The sequence below is a fragment of the Salmo salar genome, chromosome ssa09 (genome assembly GCF_905237065.1).
Source record: "Salmo salar chromosome ssa09, Ssal_v3.1, whole genome shotgun sequence".
Taxonomy (NCBI): Eukaryota; Metazoa; Chordata; class Actinopteri; order Salmoniformes; family Salmonidae; genus Salmo; species Salmo salar.
Window position 1 is genome coordinate 99955438 of NC_059450.1, and position 25936 is coordinate 99981373.

Sequence of the window (25936 nt, forward strand, 5' to 3'; positions counted from 1 at the left end):
AAATTAAAACTGGATGGTGTTCAGATATAGATGGGAGGGGTTGAGGGGAGCTGAAGGATGGGACTAAAAACAGACAAACGATAACTCATGTAAAATATAATGTTTCTGTAAAATATGCAGTGCATATGGAAAGTATTCAGACCCTTTGATTTTTTCCACATTTTGTTACGTTACAGCCTTATTCTATATTGTTGCACGGAAAAGATCTCTGACAGTTTCTGTCTCCCACAGGGATTCTGTGGATACACAATTGGATCTGAAAACACCAGCAAAGATAAGAACCCCAAAGTATGCATGTAAATTAATTTGGTTCATCTCCTTCCATCTCTCTCCAAAAACACGCCTTCCATACAAATTAGTGCAGTCCAGAATGATTTTCTGGATGGTGTCTGGGATGGACAGTTCAAAAGGAGACTTTATGTCCTGCTCATGAGTAACCGCCAGGGGGGTCAATCTCATCCTCTTCTTCCAACTCACTGTCAGACTGAATTTACAGAGACATGATCCTCATATTCTGAAAATTCTTCATCTTCCAAAGTGGAAGACACTCCTTCCATACTAGCTTCTCTCTCTTTTCTAAGGCCCTCTGAGCAGAGATTATTATTGCAAACTGATTGATTGTGTTCAGGAGCCACACAAGCAAAGCTATTTATTTGCTGTGTCTCTCCCCCAATTTGCTCCAGGCTGGTGTAGAGTGTGGGAAAATTCTGAATTTTTTACAATGTATCTAAATAATGTATTAAAATAATGTATTGTAATAACATTGATGCTTGTTCCCGCAAGACATTGTGTAGTTTCACACACTACAAAGGGTAAAGAGTGCGAGAAAAGCAGGAGACAGGCAGACAGCTTCTTGGTGCTATGTTGAAACAGCTGGCCCAGGGAGGAGGAAGACACACAGTAAACCTTTCTGTTTCATTTTTACTGGTTTTCAATGACAGACACTTTTCCACACTTTTATTACCCTCGGGTCCAGTGGACCCCGGCACCACATATGTAATATAGATGTGTAGGGGGGTCCAGTGGACCAGAACACCACATGTGTAATATAAATGTGTAGGAGGGTCCAGTGGACCAGAACACCACATATGTAATATTAATGTGTAGGGGGGTCCAGTGGACCAGAACACCACATATGTAATATAATGTGTAGGGGGGTCCAGTGGACCAGAACACCACATGTGTAATATAAATGTGTAGGAGGGTCCAGTGGACCAGAACACCACATATGTAATATTAATGTGTAGGGGGGTCCAGTGGACCAGAACACCACATATGTAATATAAATGTGTAGGGGGGTCCAGTGGACCAGAACACCACATATGTAATATTAATGTGTAGGGGGGTCCAGTGGACCAGAACACCACATATTTCATATTATTAATGTGTAGGGGGGTCCAGTGGACCAGAACACCACATATGTAATATTCATGTGTAAGGGGGATACACAGTTTGCACTCAATGAAAATGTGTCCTTTGACATGTTCTTCACATATGCACACAGTTAAATAGATTGATGTCACAATATTAAAACTGATCTGTCCACTCAAACATAATAATAACAGTAATGATAATAATAATAATAGTGCTAATCATGATGATAATAATGATAATGATGATGATACTAATAATGATGATGATAATGATGCTAATGATGATGATAAAAGTAATGATAATGATGATGATGATAATAATAATGATAATGATGCTAATGATAATAATGATGATGATGATGATAATGATGATGATGATTATAATAATGATGATAATGACAATAATTATGATGATAATAATGACAATAATAATGATAATGATGATAATAATGATGATGAAGATGATGATGATAATAATGATGATAATCATGATGATAATAATGATGATAAAAAATAATATTGATGATGATAATAATAATGATAATAATGATGACGATGATGATGATGATAATGATGACGATGATGATAATAATGATAATGATGACAATGATGGTGATAATCATGATGATAATGATGATGATGATAACAATGATAATAATGATAATAATGATGATGATGATGATTATAATGATAATAATGATAATAATAATGATTGTAATGATAATAATAATAATGATTGTAATGATGATAATAATGATGACAATGATGATGATAAAAATTATGATAATAATAACAATAATGATAATACTGATAACAACGATAACAATAATGATAATCGTGATAATAACAATAACAATGATAAGAACGATAACAATGATAACAATGATAATACAAATAATGATGCTGATAATGATAATAATAACAATGAAAATAATAATAATAATAATAATAATGATAATGACGATGACAATAATGATGTAATAATAATAATGATGTTAATAAAATTAATGATGATGATAATGATAATAATAATAATGAAAATAATAATTATAATAATGATGATAATATTGAAAATAATATTGATAATAATAATGATATAAATGATGATTATAATAATAATAATGATAACAACAATAATAATAATGAGGTTAATGATGATGATGATGATGACAATCATAATATGACGATGATAATGATGATGATAATAATGATAATAATAATGATATTAATGATGTTAATAGAAAATGATAATAATGATGATAATAACGACAATTATATCAATAATAATAACAATAATAATAATGATCATGATGATAATGATGATGATGATAATAATAATGATAATAATGATAAAAATAATAATAATGATAATGATGATGACGATGACGATGATGAAAATGATAATAATAATGAAGATGATAATAATGCCAGTGATAATGTCAATAATAATGATAATGATGGTGATGATGACAATGATAATAATAATGACAATGATAAAGATAATTATATAATAATATTGATAATCTCAATCAAAACAAATTATAATAATGACTATAGTGATAACAACAAAGATAATGACAATGATAAGAAAGAAGATCATGATAATGGCAAATGATAATGATGACAGCAATAATGATAATGACAATGATAATAATTATAGTTATAATGATAATAATTATGTCGATAATAACAATAATAATGATGATAATAATGAAACGAATTATGTTAATAATAATAACAATGATGATAATAACGATAAAAATGATAATAACAATAATAATAATGATGCTGATAATGATAATAATAATGATAATAATGATAATAATATCAATAATAATAATAATAATAATAATAATGCCAATATTAATGATGATGATGATGATAGTAGTGATAATAATAATACAATTACGATAATAATAATAACAATAATCACAAAAATAATAATGACCAGATGGCTATAATGATAATAACAATGATAATGATAAAAAATAAAATAATGATAATGACAATGATAATAAGATGATATTGATGATAATAACAATGATTATGATAATAATGATAATGACGACAATAACACAAATGATAATAATAACAATAATAATAATAATGATAATGATGATGAGGATCATAATGTCAATAATAATAATATTGGTAAGCCCTAACTAATAAGCTCATCTTCCATTTGTCTCAGCCCGTCCCCAGGAACCCCTTCTATAGACACAGGATGAACTGCTGGGTAGAACCCAAAGGTGGTTGATAACAGGTAGATAACAGTGACACACACACAGACACATCGGTGGATCCCACCAGGAGGATCCCACCAGAAGGATTCCACCAGGAAGATCCCACCAGGAGGATCCCACCAGGAGGATTCCACCAGAAAGATTCCACCAGGAGGATTCCACCAGGAGGATACCACCAGAAGGATTCCACCAGAAAGATTCCACCAGGAGGATTCCACCAGGAGGATACCACCAGGAGGATACCACCAGGAGGATTCCACCAGGAGGATACCACCAGGAGGATACCACCAGGAGGATACCACCATTAGGATACCACCATGAGGATACCACCAGGAGGATACCACCTGGAGGATTCCACCAGGAGGATCCCACCAGAAGGATTCCACCAGGAGGATCCCACCTGGAGGATCCCACCAGAAGGATTCCACCAGGAGGATTCCACCAGGAGGATTCCACCAGGAGTGTATCACCATGAGGATACCACCAGGAGGGTATCACCATGAGGATACCACCAGGAGGATACCACCAGGAGGGTATCACCATGAGGGTATCACCATGAGGATACCACCATGAGGATACCACCATAAGGATATCACCATGAGGATACCACCATGAGGATACCACCATAAGGATATCACCATGAGGATACCACCAGGAGGATATCACCACGAAGATACCACCAGGAGGATTCCATCACGAGGATTCCACCAGGAGGATACCACCAGGAGGATACCACCAGGAGGATTCCATCACGAGGATTCCACCAGGAGGATTCCACCAGGAGGATTCCACCAGGAGGATACCACCAGGCGAATACCACCAGGAGGATACCACCACGAGGATACCACAAGGAGGATCCCATCACGAGGATTCCACCAGAAGGATACCACCAGGAGGGTATCACCATGAGGATACCACCATGAGGATACCACCATGAAGATACCACCAGGAGGATACCACCAGGAGGATACCACCAGGAGGATACCACCAGGAGGATACCACCAGGAGGATACCACCATGAGGATACCAACAGGAGGTATCCCACCAGGAGGATACCACCAGGAGGGTACCACCATGAGGATACCACCAGGAGGATACCACCAGGAGAATACCACCAGGAGAATACCACCAGGAGAATACCACCAGGAGGATACCACCAGGAGGATACCACCATGAGGATACCACCAGGAGGATCCCACCAGGAGGATACCACCAGGAGGATACCACCATGAGGATACCACCAGGAGGATACCACCAGGAGGATACCACCAGGAGAATACCACCAGGAGGATACCACCAGGAGGATACCACCATGAGGATACCACCAGGAGGATACCACCAGGAGAATACCACCAGGAGAATACCACCAGGAGGATACCACCAGGAGGATACCACCAGGAGGTAGTTGATAACAGGTTGACAACAGTAATTTAGCAGAACCACTTCAAACCATCAATGTCAACAGATGGTCTATATGGTTCCTGTCAGATTAATATTGTCATCGTATAGAACATACAGAGTAATAACAACAATCAGATGGAGAAAGACAACACGTCATGTCTTGTTTAGTTCCCACTCCCCTTTATTACCACTTGAGAATAATGACAAACAGACAGGTGTGTTAATGTTTCAAATCCATCTTAAAGAAAATAGAAAATAATAAAGATTGATTTAAAGACAAGAGTGAATAAGACAGAGAGAGGGATAAAGCGAGAGAGAGGGGAAGAGATGAGAGAGAGAGTGAGAGAGAGAGGGTGAGGGTGAGAAAGAGAGAGAGGGGGGATAGATGAGAGAGAGAGCGAGAGAGAGAGAGAGAGAGTGATAAAGAGAGAGAGAGAGAGAGAGAGAGATGGAGAGAGAGTGAGAGAGAGAAATAGAGAGAGGGTGAGAAAGAGAGAGAGAGAGAGAGAGAGAGAGAGAGAGAGAGAGAGAAAGAGGGTGAGAAAGAAAGAGAGAGGGGGGATAGATGAGAGAGAGAGTGATATTCACCCTGTTATACAGATTAGATGGGGCTGAGAGATAGCCACGATAAGCCATGAAAGGTCCTGATATCTGGAAGGCGTCTAGACATAATGTATAGTATGCTGCTTTATGTTTTCTCTCCAATCTCTTCAACATGCATCCGTCCTTCTATCTGTGGTGTAAAGTACTGAAGTAAAAATACTTATTTTTTTTTAGGTATCTGTACTTTACTATTTAGATTTTTGATAATGTACTTTTTACTCCATGCATTTTCCCTGAATTCCAACCGTACTCGTTACATTTTGAATACTTAGCAGGACAGGATAATTGCCTAATTCACATACTTATCAAGAGAACTGCCTCTGATCTGGAGGACTCACTAAACAGAGAACATCCCTGGTCATCCCTACTGCCTCTGATCTGGAGGACTCACTAAACAGAGAACATCCCTGGTCATCCCGTACTGCCCCTGATCTGGCAGACTCACTGAACACAAGTGCTTCGTTTGTAAATTATTTGTTGGAGTGCGCCCCTGGCTATCCGTAATTATTATATTTTTTTTAATGAAATGATGCCGTCTGGTTTGATTTACATAAGGAATTTGAAATGATTTCTACTTTTACTTTTGATACTTAAGTATATTTTAGCAATTACATTTACTTTTGAATCTTAAGTGTTTTTAAAACCAAATACTTTTACTCAAGTAGCAATTTACTGTTTGACTTTTGCTTTTACTTGAGCAATATTCTATTAAGGTATCTTTACTTTTACTCAAGTATGATAATTGGGTATTTTTTCCACTACTGCCTACTATACGTACCAAAAGGCACCCATATTCCCGATTTAGTGCACTACTATAACTATAAGGAAATTTGGTCTGCAGCTGGGAGGGTGTCAGAAAGACTGTGTTCCAAATGGAATCCTGTTCCCTATATAGTGCACTATTTATGACCAGGGCTCATAGGGCTCTGTTCTCTATAAAGTGCACTACTTATGACCAGGACCCATAGGGCTCCGCTCAAAATTAGTGCACAATGTAGGGAATAGGGTGCTGTTTGGGAGTCATCAAAGTAAAGAGATCTTAACTTATTCTCTGAGTGTGTGCTTGTGTGTGCGCGTGTTATACATGGACACACCAGTTCTACCCAATAAGGAGTAGGAATATTCTCTATTGCCACCCACCTCCACGCTGATTATTGTCACGGCTTTCTGAAGGATCGGACCAAAATGCAGCGTGTTCGTAGTTCCACATATTTATTTATTCCGTGAAACTAAATGCTATACACTAAATACTTGAAACACACAACAACAACAAAAAACGTGACGCAGAGAGGAAAACACACTACTCAAAAGATAATCACCCACAAAAACAGGTGGGTCAAACATCAACTTAAATATGACCTCCAATTAGAGACAATGACGACCAGCTGCCTCTAATTGGAGATCATACCAAACAAAACCAACATAGAAATACAATACTTGAAACTGAACATAGAAATACAAAACATAGACAAACACCCCCTGTCACGCCCTGACCTACTCTACCATAGAAAATAACAACTTACTATGGTCAGGACATGACAATTATGGCAGTATCCCAAATAGCATCCTATTCCTTCTATAATCCACTACTTGAAACTCACACACTGCATATGTATGCCAGTTAGGCTCTACACCCCTTCTAAAGTGGATTAATGTGCATCATTTTAAGAAGTTATTTGGCCACTTTAGTTGTGATACAAACCTTTTTAAAACATATAGGCCTATGAGCTAGGCTACATGAGGTGTGATACTAACCTTTTTAAAACATATAGGTCTATGAGCTAGGCTACATGAGGTGTGATACTAACCTTTTTAAAACATATAGGTCTATGAGCTAGGCTACATGAGGTGTGCGACTATGATTTGAAAAAGTCGCAAAAAAAAGGCATTGTTTCTTATGCTGGGCATCATTACCAAGTGATAATATATAATTCACAAGTGATAGGCTAATATTGTCACCCATCATACTATTCTTGGTTTAATCTACTAAATAATATATATAATAATAAATGTGTGGAATTTGTTTTGATTTAGAATGGACCATTATCATGCACCTGTATCGAAACAGGGAATGGGGGGGGGGGGAATACATGTCATCTATGCACTTAAATAGCAAATGGAGGACGCTTTTCCTGTGGTTTATTTTCATGACAGCCAGGTAGGCAACATTCCTGTTGTAAAGAGAAGCAATTTGCTTAATATTAGGAAGGTAGAGAAATTGTAACGGTCTTCGTCATCCTCGGATGAAGGGGAAGAGAAATCAGACCAAAATGCAGCGTGGTAAGTGTTCGTCATTTTAATGTACAACTGAACACTAAAGCAACAAGCAAAACAAAAGAACAACCGGACAGTTCCGTCAGGTGCAAAACACTAAACTGAAAATATCTACCCACCAACCCCAAAGGAAAACAGGCTGCCTAAGTATGACTCCCAATCAGCGACAACGAAGTACAGCTGTCCCTGATTGGTGCAAAACACATAGAATGCCCACCCCAACTCACGCCCTGACCAACCAAAATAGAGACATAAAAGGATCTCTTAAGGTCAGGGCGTGACAGTACCCCCCCCCAAAGGTGCAGAATCCGGCCGCAAAAACCTAAACCTATGGAGGAGGGTCCGGGTGGGCATCTACCCGTGGTGGTGGCTCAGGAGCAGGACGCAGACCCCGCTCCACCGCTGGCTCACCCCACTTTAATGGCTCCCCTAGAGAGTGATCTCTTGCTGCCGACCACGGACTGGGGACCCTCGCAGCGAGCCCCGGACTGGCGGGCGACTCTGGCAGCTCCGGACAGGCGGGCGACTCTGGCAGCTCCGGACAGGCGGGCGACTCTGGCAGCTCCGGACAGGCGGGCGACTCTGGCAGCACCGGACAGGCGGGCGACTCTGGCAGCACCGGACAGGCGGGCGACTCTGGCAGCTCCGGACAGGCGGGCGACTCTGGCAGCTCCGGACAGGCGGGCCTTTCAGTTGGCCTGGCTCTGGGAGCAGGCACAGGACTCACCAGGCTGGGGAGACTTGCAGGAGGCCTGGCTCTGGGCACAGGCACAGGACTCACCAGGCTGGGGAGACATGCAGGAGGCCGGGTTCTGGGAGCAGGCACAGGCTTCACCAGGCTGGGGAGACATGCAGGAAGCCTGGCTCTGGGCGCAGGCACAGGACTCACCAGGCTGGGGAGACATGCAGGAGGCCTGGTTCTGAGCACAGGCACAGGACTCACCAGGCTGGGGAGACATGCAGGTAGCCTGGCTCTGGGCGCAGGCACAGGACTCACCAGGCTGGGGAGACATGCAGGAGGCCTGGTTCTGGGCGCAGGCACAGGACTCACCAGGCTGGGGAGACATGCAGGAGGCCTGGCTTTGGAAGCAGGCACAGGCTTCACCAGGCTGGGGAGACATGCAGGAAGCCTGGCTCTGGACGCAGGCACAGGACACACCAGGCTGGTGAGACATGCAGGAGGCCTGGTTCTAGGTGCAGGCACAGGATAGACTGGGTCCTGGAGACGCACTGGAGGTCTGGAGCGCACGGCCTGCACAACCCGTCCTGGCTCAATGCCCACTCTCGCCCGGCAGATGTTAGAAGCTGGGATGTAGCGCACCGGGCTCTCAACGTGTACTGGGGACAACGTGCGCTCTACCGCATAACACGGTGCCCGACCAGTACTACGAAGCCTCCTGTAAGCACGGGAAGTTGGCTCAGTATTCCTTCCTGACTCAGGCCAACTTCTCGTGTGCCCCCCCCCCCCAAAAAAAAATGGGGGGCTGCCTCTCGTGCCTGCTGCACTGCCTTGCCTCATATCGCCGCCTCTCAGCTTTAGCTGCCTCCAGTGCTTCTTTCGGGCGGCGATATTCCCCAGCTTGTCTCCAGGGTCCCTTTCCGTCCAGAATTTCCTCCCAAGTCCACGAATCCTGAACCCTGTGCTCCTTGTTACCACGCTGCTTGGTCCTCTTATGGTGGGTAGATCTGTAATGGTCTTCGTCGTCCTTGGATGAAGGGGAAGAGAAATCAGACCAAAATGGAGCGTGGTAAGTGTTCATCATTTTAATGTACAACTGAACACTAAAGCAACAAGCAAAACAAAAGAACAACCAAACAGTTCCGTCAGGTGCAAAACACTAAACAGAAAATATCTACCCACCAACCCCAAAGGAAAACAGGCTGCCTAAGTATGACTCCCAATCAGCGACAACGAAGTACAGCTGTCCCTGTTTGAGAGCCACACCAGGCCAAAACAAAGAAACACAAAGCATAGAAAAAAGTACATAGAATGCCCACCCCAACTCACGCCCTGACCAACCAAAATAGAGACATAAAAGGATCTCTTAACCTGTTAGGGCTAGGGGGCAGCATTGACACGGCTGGATAAAAAACATACCCGATTTAATCTGGTTACCACTCCTACTCAGTAACTAGAATATGCATATACTTATTACATATGGATAGAAAACACCCTAAATTTTCTAAAACTGTTTGAATGGTGTCTGTGAGTATAACAGAACTCAAATGGCAGGTCAAAACCTGAGAGATTCCTTTACAGGAAGTGGCCTGTCTGACCATTTCTGGAACTTCTTTGCCATCTCTATCATTTACTAAGGATCTCTGCTCTAACGTGACACTTCCCACGTCGTCCATAGGCTCTCAGAGCCCGGGAAAAAAGAGAATGTCGTCATTCCAGCCCCAGGCTGAAACACATTATCGCCTTTCTCAAGTGGCCCATCAAGAGACACTAGCTTATGCGCGTGACCCCGACCGCCCCCGCCTTTGGGATTTTTTCCTCTGTTTGCCGAAAAGGAGATTCCCTGTCGGAATTTTATCGCTTTTCTACGAGAAAAATGACGTAAAAATTGATTTTAAACAGCGGTTGACATGCTTCGACGTACGGCAATTGAATACTTTGAATTTTATTGTCAGGAATTGCGCCAAGCGCCGACACTTCTTTACTATTTCGGATAGTGTCTGGAACGCATCGAACAAAACGCCGCTATTCGGATATAACGATGGATTATTTTGGACCAAACCAACATTTGTTATTGAAGTAGACGTCCTGGGTGTGCATTCTGACGAAGACAACAAAAGGTAATGACATTTTTATAATAGTAAATATGATTATGGTGAGTGCTAAACTTGCCGGGTGTCTAAATAGCGAGCCCGTGATGCCTGGGTTATGTACTTAGAATATTGCAAAATGTGCTTTCACCAAAAAGCTATTTTAAAATCGGACATATCGAGTGCATAGAGGAGGTCTGTATCTATAATTCTTAAAATAATTGTTATGCTTTTTGTGAACGTTTATCGTGAGTAATTTAGTAAAATGTTAGCGAATTCCCCGTAAGTTTGCGGGGGTATGCTAGTTCTGAACGTCACATGCTAATGTAAAAGCTGGTTTTTGATATAAATATGAACTTGATTGAACAAAACATGCATGTATTGTATAACATAATGTCCTAGGGTTGTCATCTGATGAAGATCATCAAAGGTGAGTGCTGCATTTAGCTGTCTTCTGGGTTTTGGTGACATTATATGCTGGCTTGAAAAATGGGTGTCTGATTATTTCTGGCTTGGTACTCTGCTGACATAATCTAATGTTTTGCTTTCGTTGTAAAGCCTTTTTGAAATCGGACAGTGTGGTTAGATTAACGAGAGTCTTATCTTTAAATGGCTGTAAAATAGTCATATGTTTGAGAAATTGAAGTAATATGATTTTGAAGATTTTGAAAATCGCGCCACAGGATGGCAGTGGCTGTTACGTAGGTGGGACGAATTCGTCCCGCCGGTCCCATAGAGGTTAAGGTCAGGGTGTGACAGAAATAAATATAGTAGGCCTGATGGGATCCTCTTCTTTTTAATAGAGGCCATCAATCTGTTTTCTAATGCAATTGCATAGCCTATAGAAATGTTGCGCAACTTTACCAAAATGTGTATACAGACACACTACATTACCAATATGTGTATACAGACACACTACATTACCAATATGTATACACAGACACACTACATTATCAATGTATACACAGACACACTACATTACCAATATGTATACACAGGCACACTACATTATCAATAGGTATATACAGACACACTACATTACCAATATGTATATACAGACACACTACATTACCAATATGTATACACAGGCACACTACATTATCAATAGGTATATACAGACACACTACATTACCAATATGTACATACAGACACACTACATTACCAATATGTATACACAATTGAAGTCGGAAGTTTACATACACTTAGGTTGGAGTCATTAAAACTCATTTTTTCACCCACTCCACACATTCCTTCTTAACAAACTATAGTTTTGGCAAGTCAGTTAGGACATCTACTTTGTGCATAACACAAGTAATTTGTCTAACAATTGTTTACAGACAGATTATTTCATAATTCACTGTATCACAATTCCAGCTGGTCAGAAGTTTACATACACTAAGTTGACTGTGCCTTTAAACAGCTTGGAAAATTCCAGAAAATGATGTCATGGCTTTAGAAGCTTCTGATAGGCTAATTGACATCATTCGAGTCAATTGGAGGTGTACCTATGTATTTCAAGGCCAACCATCAAACTCAGTGCCTCTTTGCTTGACATCATGGGAAAATCAAAAGAAATTAGCCAAGACCTCAGAAAAAACAGAATTGTGGCCCATTCCTCCTGACAGAGCTGGTGTACTAAGTCATGTTTTGCAGAGGGGTCAAATACTTATTTCCCTCATTAAAATGCAAATCAATTTATAACATTTTTGACATGTGTTTTTTCTGGATTTGTTTGTGGTTATTCTGTCTCTCACTGTTCAAATAAACCTACCATTAAAATTATAGACTGATCATTTCTTTGTCAGTGGGCAAACGTACAAAATCAGCAGGGGATCAAATACTTTTTTCCCTCACTGTAGTGCACTACTTTTGACCAGGGCTCATAGGGAATAGGGTGCCACTTGGGACACAAACAGTATCTGTATCTAACATTCACAGTCATAGAGTCCAATGAAGAGAGAGGAGAACTACTCTAGTTCCTCTGTGCATTCCACTGTCTCAACTCTCCCCCTGCCTCTCCCTCTGTCTCTCCCTCTCCCTCTGTCTCCCCCTCTCTCCCTCTCTCTCCCCCTCTCTCCCAATCTGTCCCAATCTGTCCCCTTCTCTCTCTCTCTCTCTCTCTCTGTCTCTCTGTCTCTCTGTCTCTCTCGATTTCAATTTCAATTTAAGGGCTTTATTGGCATGGGAAACATATGTTAACATTGCCAAAGCAAGTGAAGTAGATATTAAACAAAAGTGAAATAAAAAATAAAAATGAACAGTAAACATTACACCCACCGAAATTCCAAAAGAATAAAGACATTTCAAATGTCATATTATGTGCAAATGGTTAAAGTACAAAAGGGTAAATAAATAAACATATGGGATGTATTTACAATGGTGTTTGCTCTTCACTTTATGCCCTTTTCTTCTGGAAACAGGTCACAAATATTGCTGCTGTGATGGCACACTGTGGTATTTCACCCAGTAGATTATTTTTGGATCTGTGTAATCTGAGGGGAATATGTGTCTCTAATATGGTCATACATTTGGCAGGAGGTTAGGAAGAACAGCTCAGTTTCCACCTCATTTTGTGGTCAGCGTGCATATAGCCTGTCTTCTCTTGAGAGCCAGGTCTGCCTACGGCGGCCTTTCTCAATAGTAAGGCTATGCTCACTGAGTCTGTACATAGTCAAAGCTTTCCTTAAGTTTGGGTCAGTCACAGTGGTCAGGTATTCTGCCACTGTGTACTCTCTGTTTAGGGCCAAATAGCATTCTAGTATGCTCAGTTATTTTGTTAATTCTTTCCAATTTGTCAAGTAATTACCTTTTTGTTTTCTAGTGATTTGGTTGGGTCTAATTATGTTGCTGTCCTGGGGCTCTGTGGGGTCTGTTGTGTTTGTGAACAGAGTCCTAGGACCAGCTTTCTTAGGGGACTCTTCTCCAGGATCATCTCTCTGTAGGTGATGGCTTTGTTATCCTGTTGTGGTATAGGGGGCAGTATTTTCACGTCCGGATAAAAAACATCCCCGATTTAATCTGGTTACTACTCCTGCCCAGAAACTAGAATATGCATATAATTAGTAGATTTGGATAGAAAACACTCTAAAGTTTCTAAAACTGTTTGAATGGTGTCTGTGAGAAGATTCAATACAGGAAGTGCCCTGTCTGACAATTTGTTGTCCTTCTGTTGCATCTCTATCAAAAATACAGCATCTGTGCTCTAACGTGACACTTTCTAAGGCTTCCATTGGCTCTCTAAAGCCGCCAGAAAGTGGAATGGGGTGTCTGCTGTCTCTGGGCAAAGTATAGCAGCTCTGTTTGTGAGTGTTCAGCCTGGGGACAGTGAGATTGAGATGAGCGTTCACGAGACTTCTCCATTTTTTTCTTTCAGCCTTTGAATGAATACAACGTTGCCTGGTTGGAAAATTATCGCTATTTAACGAGAAAAGTAGCATACAAATTGATTTTAAACAGTGTTTGACATGCTTATAAGTACGGTAATGGAATATTTTGAAATTTTTTGTCACGAAATGCGCTCGCGCGTCATCGTTTGGATAGTTACCTGAACGCATGAACAAAATGGCGGTATTTGGATATAACTATGGATTATTTGGAACCAAAACAAATGTTGTTGTTGAAGTAGAAGTCCTGGGAGTGCATTCTGACGAAGAACAGCAAAGGTAATCCAATTTTGGCGGATGTCAAAATAGCTAGCCGTGATGGCCGAGCTATGTTCTCAGAATATTGCAAAATGTGCTTTCGCCGAAAAGCTATTTTAAAATCGGACACCGCGATTGCATAAAGGAGTTCTGTATCTATAATTCTTAACCTGTTAGGGCTAAGGGGCAGTATTGACACGGCCGGATAAAAAACGTACCCTATCTGGTTACTACTCCTGCCCAGTAACTAGAATATGCATATAATTATTGGCTTTGGATAGAAAACACCCTAAAGTTTCTAAAACTGTTTGAATGGTGTCTGTGAGTATAACAGAACTCAAATGGCAGGCCAAAACCTGAGAAGATTCCATGCAGGAAGTGGCCTGTCTGACAAGATGTGTTTCATCTAGGCTGTTTTTATTGAAGACTTAGGATCTTTGCTCTAACGTGACACTTCCTATGGCTCCCATAGGCTCTCAGAGCCCGGGAAAAAGCTGAACGATATCGAGGCAGCCTCTGGCTGAAACACTTTATCGCGTTTGGCAAGTGGCCGATCAGAGTACTGTGGGCTTAGGCGCGTGCCCGAGTCGACCCCATGCTTTATTTTCTTTCCTCTGTTTACCTAAACGCAGATTCCCGGTCGGAATATTATCGCTTTTTTATGAGAAAAATGGCATAAAAATTGATTTTAAACAACGGTTGACATGCTTCGAAGTACGGTAATGGAATATTTCGATTTTTTTTGTCACGAATTGCGCCATGCTCGTCACACTTATTTATCCTTTCGGATAGTGTCTTGAACGCATGAACAAAACGCCGCTGTTTGGATATAACTATGGATTATTTTGAACCAAACCAACATTTGTTATTGAAGTAGCAGTCCTGGGAGTGCATTCTGTCGAAGACAACAAAAGGTAATCAAACTTTTATAATAGTAAATCTGGCTTGGCTTCGCTCACCCGCCGGAGGGCAGGGCGGCGGGTGAGCGACTATTCCATTTGAGACAGGAGACGAGGAGCGCTCAGGATTTCGCATTGGAATTCCGGACTCTCGCCACTGGATCGGGGTGGAACGAGCGGGCCCTGATAGACCACTATAGGTGCAGCCTTCGCGAGGACGTCCGCCGGGAGCCGGCTTGTAGGGACAACACCTCCACTCTGGACCAACTGGTGGATTTGTCCATTAGATTGGACAACCTGCTGGCTGCCCGGGGACGTTCCAGTCGGGGCCTGTTCGTTCCGCCTCCCAATCCTCCCGCTCCACAGCCCATGGAGATAGGGGGGGCTGCATCGAGGAGGACCGGAGGGGGGGGTCTCTCCTGCACCCGATGTGGGCGCAGAGGACACACTGTGGACCGGTGCTGGAGAGGTCCCTCCGGGAGTTCGGAGGGCAGGCAGAGCACTACTTCGACCCCCCAGGTGAGTCCGCACCAGCCACACCCAGAGCCCCCTGTCGACCACTTGTACACCTCCGTTTGTTTTCCAAATTTTTCCCCTCACTTCCAGTATAAGGCGCTAGTCGATTCAGGTGCAGCTGGGAGTTTTATGGACCGTGGGTTAGCTAAGAGGTTAGGGATTCCCCTGGTTCAGCTGGACCACCCCTTCCCCGTGCACGCCCTAGATAGTTGACCGCTAGGGTCAGGCCAAGTAGGGGAGGTCACCGTGCCACTGGTTATGCAGACGTGGGGGGGTCATGAGGAGCGTATCAGCCTGTTCCTCATTGACTCCCCAGCGTTTCCAGTGGTACTGGGAATCCCCTGGCTAGCCACACACAAACCCCAGATTTCGTGGGGGCAGAGGGCTCTGACGGGGTGGTCGAGGGAGTGCTCAGGTAGGTGCATAGGAGTTTCCATTGGTGCGACTACGGTGGAGAGTCCAGACCAAGTCTCCACCGTGCACATTCCCTCAGAGTATGCCGATTTGGCTATCGCTTTCAGTAAGACGAAGGCGACTCTATTACCCCCCCATCGACGAGGGGATTGTGCGATAAACCTCCAGGCCGACGCGGTTCTTCCTAGGAGTCACGTGTATCATCTGTCTCAGGAGGAGACAGTGGCTATGGATACATACGTCACTGAGTCCTTGAGACAGGGATACATTCGGCCCTCTAAGTCCCCCGTCTCCTCAAGCTTCTTTTTTGTGAAGAAGAAGGAGGGAGGTCTGCGCCCGTGCATTGACTACAGAGGTCTAAATGCTATCACAGTGGGTTTCAGTTACCCGCTACCTCTCATTGCTACGGCAGTGGAGTCATTTCACGGGGCGCGCTTCTTCACGAAATTGGATCTCAGGAGTGCGTATAACCTGGTGCGTATCCGAGATGGAGACGAGTGGAAAACCGCATTTAGTACCACATCGGGCCATTATGAGTACCTCGTCATGCCGTATGGGTTAAAGAACGCTCCCGCTGTCTTCCAATCCTTTGTGGACGAGGTCCTTAGGGACATGCTCGGGCAGGGTGTGGTGGTGTACATCGATGACATCCTGATCTGCTCTGCCACACGCGCTGAGCATGTGTCCCTAGTGCGTAAAGTGCTTGGGCGGCTGCTGGAGCATAACCTATACGTCAAGGCTGAGAAATGTGAGTTCTTCAAACGAGCCGTCTCATTTCTAGGATATCGCATTTCCACCTCGGGGGTGGAGGTGGAGTGTGACCGCATGACGGCTGTGCGTAATTGGCCAACCCCAACCACTGTGAAGGAGGTGCAGCGGTTCTTGGGGTTCGCTAATTATTAACGGAGGTTTATCCGGGGTTTTGGCCAGGTGGCAGCTCCCATTACCTCACTGATGAAGGGGGGGCCGGTGCGGCTACGATGGTCAGCAGAGGCGGACAGAGCCTTCCATCGTCTGAAGGTTCTGTTTACCAATGCACCTGTCCTGGCGCATCCGGACCCCTCTTTGCCATTCATAGTGGAGGTGGATGCGTCCGAGGCTGGGGTAGGAGCTGTGCTATCGCAGCGCTCGGGCGTTCCTCCGAAGCTCTGCCCATGTGCGTTCTTTTCTAAGAAGCTGAGCCCGGCGGAGCGCAACCATCATGTGGGGGACCGGAGCTGTTAGCCGTGGTCAGGGCTTTGACGGTGTGGAGACATTGGCTTGAGGGGGCACGTCATCCTTTCCTCATCTGGACTGACCACCGTAACCTGGAGTATAATCAGGCAGCGAGGAGACTTAATCCCGGTCAGGCAAGGTGGGCCATGTTTTTTACGAGGTTTAACTTTACCCTCTCGTACATTCCAGGTTCCCGGAACCGGAAGGCTGACGCACTGTCGCGTCTCTACGACACCGAGGAGCGGACCATCGATCCTACTCCCATACTTCCCGCCTCCTGTCTGGTTGCATCGGTGGTATGGGAGGTGGATGCGGACATCGAGCGGGCGGGTCGGTCAGAACCCACTCCACCGCAGTGTCCCGTGGGCCTGAAATACGTTCCGCTTGGTGTTCGCGATCGCCTGATCCGATGGTCCCATACTCTACCCTCCTCGGGTCATCCAGGGGTGGAACGGACAGTGTGGGGCCTGAAGGGAAGGTACTGGTTGCCCACCTTGGCTGAGGATGTTCGGCGTTATGTCTCTTCCTGTTCGGTGTGCGCTCAGTGTAAGGCTCCTAGGCATCTACCTCGAGGGAAATTACAGCCCCACCCCGTTCCACAACGGCCCTGGACTCACCTCTCGGTGGATTTCCTTACGGATCTCCCGCCGTCTCAGGGGAACACGGCGATCCTGGTCGTTGTGGACAGGTTCTCTAAGTTCTGCCGTCTGCTCCCTTTGCCCGGTTCCACCCCGAGAGTAATGGGCAGGTAGAGCGCATTAACCAGGATGTGGGCAGGTTCCTGCGGTCGTATTGCCGGGACCGGCCAGGGGAGTGGGCGCAGTTCGTGCCATGGGCCGAGATGGCCCAGAACTCTCAACGCCACTCCTCCACTAACCTGTCACCGTTCCAGGTGGTGCTGGGGTATCGGCCGGTCCTGGTGCCATGGCAACAGAGCCAGACAGAGGCTCCTGTGGTGGAGGCATGGGTCAAGCGCTCTAAGGAGACCTGGAACGGTCCAGGAATGTTTAAGGACGGCTAGCGAACGACACAAGGAGAGCACTGACCGCCACCGCAGTGACGCCCCCGTGTTTAACCCGGGGGATAGAGTCTGGCTCTCGACCCGGAACCTGCCTCTCCGTCTGCCCTGCCGGAAGCTGGGTCCACGGTTTGTGGGGCCGTTCAAAGTCCTGAGGAGGATAAACGAGGTGTGTTACAGGTTACAACTCCCTTCGTATTACCGCATTAACCCCTCGTTTCATGTGTCTCTCCTCAGGCCGGTGGTAGCTGGTCCGCTGCAGGACAATGAGGTGCTGGAGGTCCCCCCCTGGACATCGGGGGGGTCCCGGCGTACACGGCCCGAGCCATCCTGGACTCCCGACGTCAGGTAGGGGGCCTGCAGTACGGGTACGGTCCGTAGGAGAGGTGCTGGGTTCCGGCGGCGGACGTTCTGGACCCCCCATGCTGCTGGATTTCCACCGTCGCCGACCGGATCGGCCGGCGCCTCGCCCTCCGGGCCGTCCCCGAGGCCGGCGTCAGGGGAGGGGTACTGTCACAGGATCCAACGAAAGTGGCGCCCCTCCTCGGTCGGGCGGCGCTTGGCGGTCGTCGTCGCCGGCCTATTAGCTGCCAACGATCGTTGTTTCTGTGTCTTTTGGTTTTGTCTGTCTGTTCCGCACCTGTTTTGTGTCTGTCATTAGTGGGGGCTTATTTAGTGTGTGTTTTCAGTTGGGGTTTTGTGCGGGATTGTTTATTGTCCACTCAGGACGGTGGGATGTGATTTGTACATTTTCACTGACAGTTTTGTCAGAAGATTTACCGGGCTGCGACCCTTGCTTTTTGTGCCGTGTGATAATATTTTTTCGTGTTTTATGGGAATGTGTTTTTCCCAGGCAGACTGTATGTAGCGCCCTGTGCCTTACGGCCTTTTGTGTGTGTCAATTTATTAAAAGACACTCACCTCCAGCACCTCTGTCTCCTGCATCTGACTCTGCCTCTACACTAGTCCAAGTCAGTCGTGACATGGAGGGTTTGTATTTTGTCCTGTAGTTCATTCAATGTAATTGGAGAATCCAGTGGGTTCTGGTAGTCTTCACTAGTTGATTCTAATAATTGTATTTAATCATGTATGTTTGTATTGTTGTTTGTTCTGTTTGTTCTTGAGTTTCAAGTATGATGTTTCTGTATGCAGTGCTGCTGCTCTGTACATTTGTAGGTAAGTGAAACGTGACAATGATGCATTAACCTCTATGGGCTAGGTTGCGTCCCACCTACTCAACAGCCAGTTGAATGCTGTGGCGCGTTATTCAAATACCTTAGAAATGCTATTACTTCAATTTTTCAAAATATGACTATTTTACACCATTTTAAAGATAAGACTCGTTAATCTAACCACACTGTCCGATTTCAAAAAGGCTTTACAACGAAAGCTAAACATTAGATTATGTGAGCAGAGTACCCAGCCAGAAATAATCAGACACCCATTTTTCAAGCTAGCATATAATGTCACATAAACCCAAACCACAGCTAAATGTAGCACTAACCTTTGATGATCTTCATCAGATGACAACCCTAGGACATTATGTTATACAATACATGCATGTTTTGTTCAATCAAGTTCATATTTATATCAAAAAACAGCTTTTTACATTAGCATGTGACTAGCATGTGACTAGCATTCCCACCGAACACTGCCGGTGAATTTACTAAATTACTCACGATAAACGTTCACAAAAAGCATAACAATTATTTTAAGAATTATAGATACAGAACTCCTCTATGCACTCGATATGTCCGATTTTAAAATAGCTTTTCGGTGAAAGCACATTTTGCAATATTCTCAGTAGATAGCCCGGCATCACAGGGCTAGCTATTTAGACACCCAGCAAGTTTAGCACTCATCAAAGTCAGATTTATTCTATAATAAAAATGTCATAACCTTTGTTGTCTTCGTCAGAATGCACTCCCAGGACTTCTACTTCAATAACAAATGTTGGTTTGGTCCAAAATAATCCATCGTTATATCCAAACAGCGGCGTTTTGTTCGTGCGTTCAAGACACTATCCTAAAGGGTAAATAAGGGTGGCGAGCATTGCGCAATTCGTGACAAAAAAATTCTAAATATTCCATTACCGTACTTCGAAGCATGTCAACCGCTGTTTAAAATCAATTTTTATGCCATTTTTCTCATAAAAAAGCGATAATATTCCAACCGGGAATCTGCGTTTAGGTAAACAGACAAAAGAAAAGAAAGCATTCGGTTGACGCGGGCACGCGCCTAAGCCCATAGTACTCTGAGTGGCCACTTGCCAAAAGCGATAAAGTGTTGACAGCCAGAGCCTGCCTCGATATCGTTCAGCTTTTTCCCGGGCTCTGAGAGCCTATGGAAGCCGTAGGAAGTGTCACGTTATTGCACAGATCCTCAGTTTTCAATAAAAAGAGCCAAGATGAAACACTAGTTGTCAGACAGGCCACTTCCTGCATGAAATCTTCTCAGGTTTTGGCCTGCCATATGAGTTCTGTTATACTCACAGACATCATTCAAACAGTTTTAGAAACTTTAGGGTGTTTTCTATCCAAAGCCAATAATTATATGCATATTCTAGTTACTGGGCAGGAGTAGTAACCAGATTAAATCGGGTACGTTTTTTATCCGGCTGTGTCAATACTGCCCCCTAGCCCTAACAGGTTAAACAATGATATTACATTTTACGTTACATTTTCTTTTCATTAACTTATCTTAATGTTCCTTTGTTGTTTGCAGGTGCACTATCCTTCTGACCGCAGCCAGGTCCCATCTACTTATTAACTCCTTGCAAGTGTGGCTTGTTTGCTGTGACGGAATACCACAACAAGTCAACTACTTGATTCATGAAGTAAAGGCAGCAGCGCATGCACCATTTCTTCACCAACTATGGAGTTGGGGAAACACGTTTGGACCTGAATTGTGATAACTGCAGTGGCCAAAACAAGAACAAGTTTGTGCTCTGGTATTGTGCCTGGCGGACCATGCAAATACTTTTACCACTTTTAGTCTTAATCTTTACTACACTACTCACTGTTTAGCACATGGCCTCACATGTGAATCCTTAAAGAGTTAGGTGGGGCTAAAGCTTAAGAGGGTGTGAACAATGCTGAATGGGTGTAGACAAAGGAGAGCTCTCCAGTAGCTACCAAAACATTGAAAGGCCTTTTTCTCAAAAGTGAATTTGTAAGTTTATCAACTTTCAAAGCAGAATTACTTTTCCATTGTTCCTCAAATTCAGCGTATGATATACCATTTTGTAGCTCTGAGTCTCTACTTTTATCCAATGTAAAAAACACTATTTCACATTTTGCTACATACTGTAAGACCGATTTGAGCCGGTCAGTCACATATACTGTTTAGGGTTTCTACTGCCAAGTTTACACCTTCACTACTACAGTGGAACGTTTTGTCCAGGAAGTTGCCTAAAAGGGATTGGATTTGTTGTTGCCTCATTGTTTTTTGGCAGGTTTCCACACTGCATTCCTTCCATCTATAGCATTTCTTAATATTACTCAGTTCCTTTGGCTTTGATGCCTCATGATTGAGTATTGCTTTGTTCAAGTAGACTGTGATTTTGCTGTGGTCTGATTGGGGTGTCAGTGGGCTGACTGTGAACGCTCTGAGAGACTCTGGTTGAGGTCAGTGATAAAGTAGTCTACAGTACTACTGCCAAGAGATGAGCTATAGGTGTACCTACCATAGGAGTCCCCTCAAAGCCTACCATTGACTATGTACATACCCAGCGTGCGACAGAGCTGCAGGAGCTGTGATCCATTTTTGTTAGTTATGTTGTCGTAGTTGTGCCTAGGGTGGCATATGGGGGAGGGAATGCTGTCACCTCCAGGTAGGTGTTTGTCCCCCTGTGTGCTGAGGGTGTCAGGTTATTGTCCAGTTCTGGCATTTAGGTCGCCACAGACTAGTACATGTCCCTGGGCCTGGAAACGATGGTGGACCGCTCTCTAATGGGTTGTTCTCTGTCACACGTCATCCCCCTCTCCCTCTCCTCCAGCACTCTGATCATCTCCTCTAGCACTCTGTTCTTCTCCTTCTCCTGCTCTTTCTCCTGTTGACGTTGTCTCACCACAGTCCAGAGTACATGTCTCTCTCCACCTCCAGCTCTCCGGGTTGAGGTGGTGTTGTTGCTGGACAATTTTTTTGTTTTGACTGGAGTGTGTTCACCTGCTGTTCCAGCTCCACCTGCCTTACCTCCAGCTGGGTGAATGTATCCTTAATTTCTATGAGGGGGTGGTACTCTGTACTGGGAGGTTGACTTCCCACTTGGGGTTGCTCATCTGTGGGGTTGTATAATGAAGGGGTCTGGTCTGACACGCTTGGGTTGGGGGTATCTTTCTCAAGAGAGAGCTTATACTGCTCTCTTTGATAATGTGAAAGTCCAGCTGAAACTGTTTGGGGTTGCCCTGTACCATTACTGCTCCAGATTTGTACACGTTTTGCATTGGCTGACTCAGAGTCCTCGTTATCCAGTATCCCAAGTTTCCACCCATTGGTAACCCCCCCATCTTAACAGAGGGGTAGAAGGGTTAATATAGCACTGCGTCACGCAAGGGGATGGTCTCCATGGAAGATTATGTTGCTTATGTTCCAATTTTTATAATAGTCAGCATAAAGTGTCTGTAGATTTCCCATAAGGCCGGTGTTGTTGTACTCTTTCCGTTCCTTCTCCTTTTTTATATCCAGAGGGTACTGTATTGTAATGACATCTGAACATTGGGAGAGGGCTTCAAAGGCCTCTGCTTTTGAGTTGGGGGAGGCTGTGAGTCTCTCCTGCCGTTGTTGGACTCAAGGGCTTTGACACCTCTCACTTCACACCTCAGTGCTAATTGAAGTTGTATCTGTTTTGTCCTAGCAAGCTTGGTAGCCTTAACTTCGCATTCAGTCCTTATAAAGTCAAAAATGTAAGTGTAATATATTTTTCTTCATGCCTTTAAAATAGCTTCAGACTAAACATGACTCATTCAGTTCCAGGTTGGATGGTGTTTTCAGGTTCCAGGTTGGATGGTGTTTTCAGGTTCCAGGTTGGTTCCAGGTTGGATGGTGTTTTCAGGTTCCAGGTTGGATGGTGTTTTCAGGTTTCAGGTTGGATGGCGTTTTCAGGTTCCAGGTTCTATGGTGTTATCAGGTTTCAGGTTGGATGGTGTTTTCAGGTTCCAGGTTGGATGGTGTTTTTGGGTTCCAGGTTGGATGATGTTTTCAGGTTTCTGTTGTTTGTTTGCCAGAGCATTTTCTGTATTGCTTTGGATGTAGGACTCCTTCCAGGCATTTTTGTACAAAATCAGGTTTTAGGTTTTCAGTTTTGATTTGGAGTGAAGGTTATGTTGTGGAGTGTAATATATTGTATATGTCCTTGTCCGAAAAATCCAAGCTTATAAAACTCAAAATCTATATTTTTGTAAAAACATGCTGAAAAATGAAGGAGCTCATCAGTTCATGACCTCTCTCCCTCTCTCTCTCTCTCTCTCTCTCTCTCTCTCTCTCTCTGTGTCTCTGTGTCTCTCTCTCTCTCTGTCTGTCTGTCTGTCTGTCTGTCTGTCTGTCTGTCTGTCTGTCTGTCTGTCTGTCTGTCTGTCTGTCTGTCTGTCTGTCTGTCTGTCTGTCTGTCTGTCTGTCTGTCTGTCTGTCTGTCTGTCTGTCTCTCTCTCTCTCTCTCTCTCTCTCTGTCTCTGTCTCTGTCTCTGTATCTCCCTCTGTCTCTCTGTCCCTCTGTCCCTCTGTCCCTCTCTCTGTCTCTCTGTCTCTCTCTCTGTATCTTTCTGTCTCTGTCTCTCTCTGTCTATCTCTCTGTCTCTCTGTCCGTATCTTTCTGTCTCTGACTCTCTCTGTCTCTCTCTGTCTCTCTCTCCGTATCTTTCTGTCTCTGTCTCTCTGTCTCTCTCTGTCTCTCTCTGTCTCTCTCTGTCTCTCTGTCTATCTCTCTGTCTCTGTCTCTCTCTGTCTCTCTGTCCGTATCTTTCTGTCTCTGTCTCTCTCTGTTTCTGTCTCTCTCTGTCTCTCTCTGTGTCTATCTCTCTCTCTCTGTCTCTCGGTCTCTCTCGGTCTCTCTCTGTCTCTCGGTCTCTCTCTGTCTCTGATCTCTGTCTCTTATCTCTGTCTCTGTCTCTCTGTCTCTGTCTCTTTGTCTCTGTCTCTTTGTCTCTGTCTCTCTGTCTCTGTCTCTCTGTGTCTCTCTCTGTCTCTCTGTGTCTCTCTCTGTCTCTTTCACTCTTTTGTTCTCTCTCTTTCTCTCTCTGTCTCTTTCACTCTTTTGTTCTCTCTCTTTCTCTCTCTGTCTCTCTCTATCTCTAGGCAGGAATATGGAATGTGGAAACACTCAAACTTTAGCTGAGTAAACCATTTATTCCCAGATTCAGTTTTTAAGGAATTTAATCACATAAAACAAGAAGTAAAGAAATAAACATTTTAAACAGCCTCAAAAACGGAATAGCAGGATTTAGGAGAAATCAAATCAAATCACATTTATTTTTATATAGCCCTTCGTACATCAGCTGATATCTCAAAGTGCTGTACAGAAACCCAGCCTAAAACCCCAAACAGCAAGCAAAGCATGTGAAAGAAGCACGGTGGCTAGGAAAAACTCCATAGGAAAAACTCCCTAGAAAGGCCAAAAACCTAGGAAGAAACCTAGAGAGGAACCAGGCTATGAGGGGTGGCCAGTCCTCTTCTGGCTGTGCAGGGTGGATATTATAACAGAACATGGTCACGATGTTAAAATGTTAAAATGTTCATAAATGACCAGCATGGTCAAATAATAATAATCATAGTAGTTGTCGAGGGTGCAACAAGCACGTCCGGTGAACAGGTCAGGGTTCCATAGCCGCAGGCAGAACAGTTGAAACTGGAGCAGCAGCACGGCCAGGTGGACTGGGGACAGCAAGGAGTCATCATACCAAGTAGTCCTGAGGCATGGTCCTAGGGCTCAGGTCCTCCGAGAGAAAGACAGAAAGAGAGAAGAGAGAATTAGAGAGAGCATATTTAAATTCACACAGGACACCAGATAAGACAAGAGAAATACTCCAGATGTAACAGACTGACCCTAGCCCCCCGACACATAAACTACTGCAGCATAAATACTGGAGGCTGAGACAGGAGGGATCAGAAGACACTGTGGCCCCATCCGATGATACCCCCGGACAGGGCCAAACAGGCAGGATATAACCCCACCCACTTTGCCAAAGCACAGCCCCCACACCACTAGAGGGATGTCTCCAACCACCAACTTACCGTCCTAAGACAAGGCCGAGTATAGCCCACAGCGATCTCCGCCATGGCACAACCCAAGGGGGGGCGCCAACCCAGACAGGAAGACCACGTCAGTGACTCAAACCACTCAAGTGACGCACCCCTCCCATGGACGGCATGGAAGAACACCAGTAAGCCAGTGACTCAGCCCCTGTAAAAGGGTTAGAGGCAGAGAATCCCAGTGGAAAGAGGGGAACCGGCAAGGCAGAGACAGCAAGGGCGGTTCGTTGCTCCAGCCTTTCCGTTCACCTTCACACTCCTGGGCCAGACTATACTTAATCATAGGACCTACTGAAGAGATAAGTCTTCAGTAAAGACTTAAAGG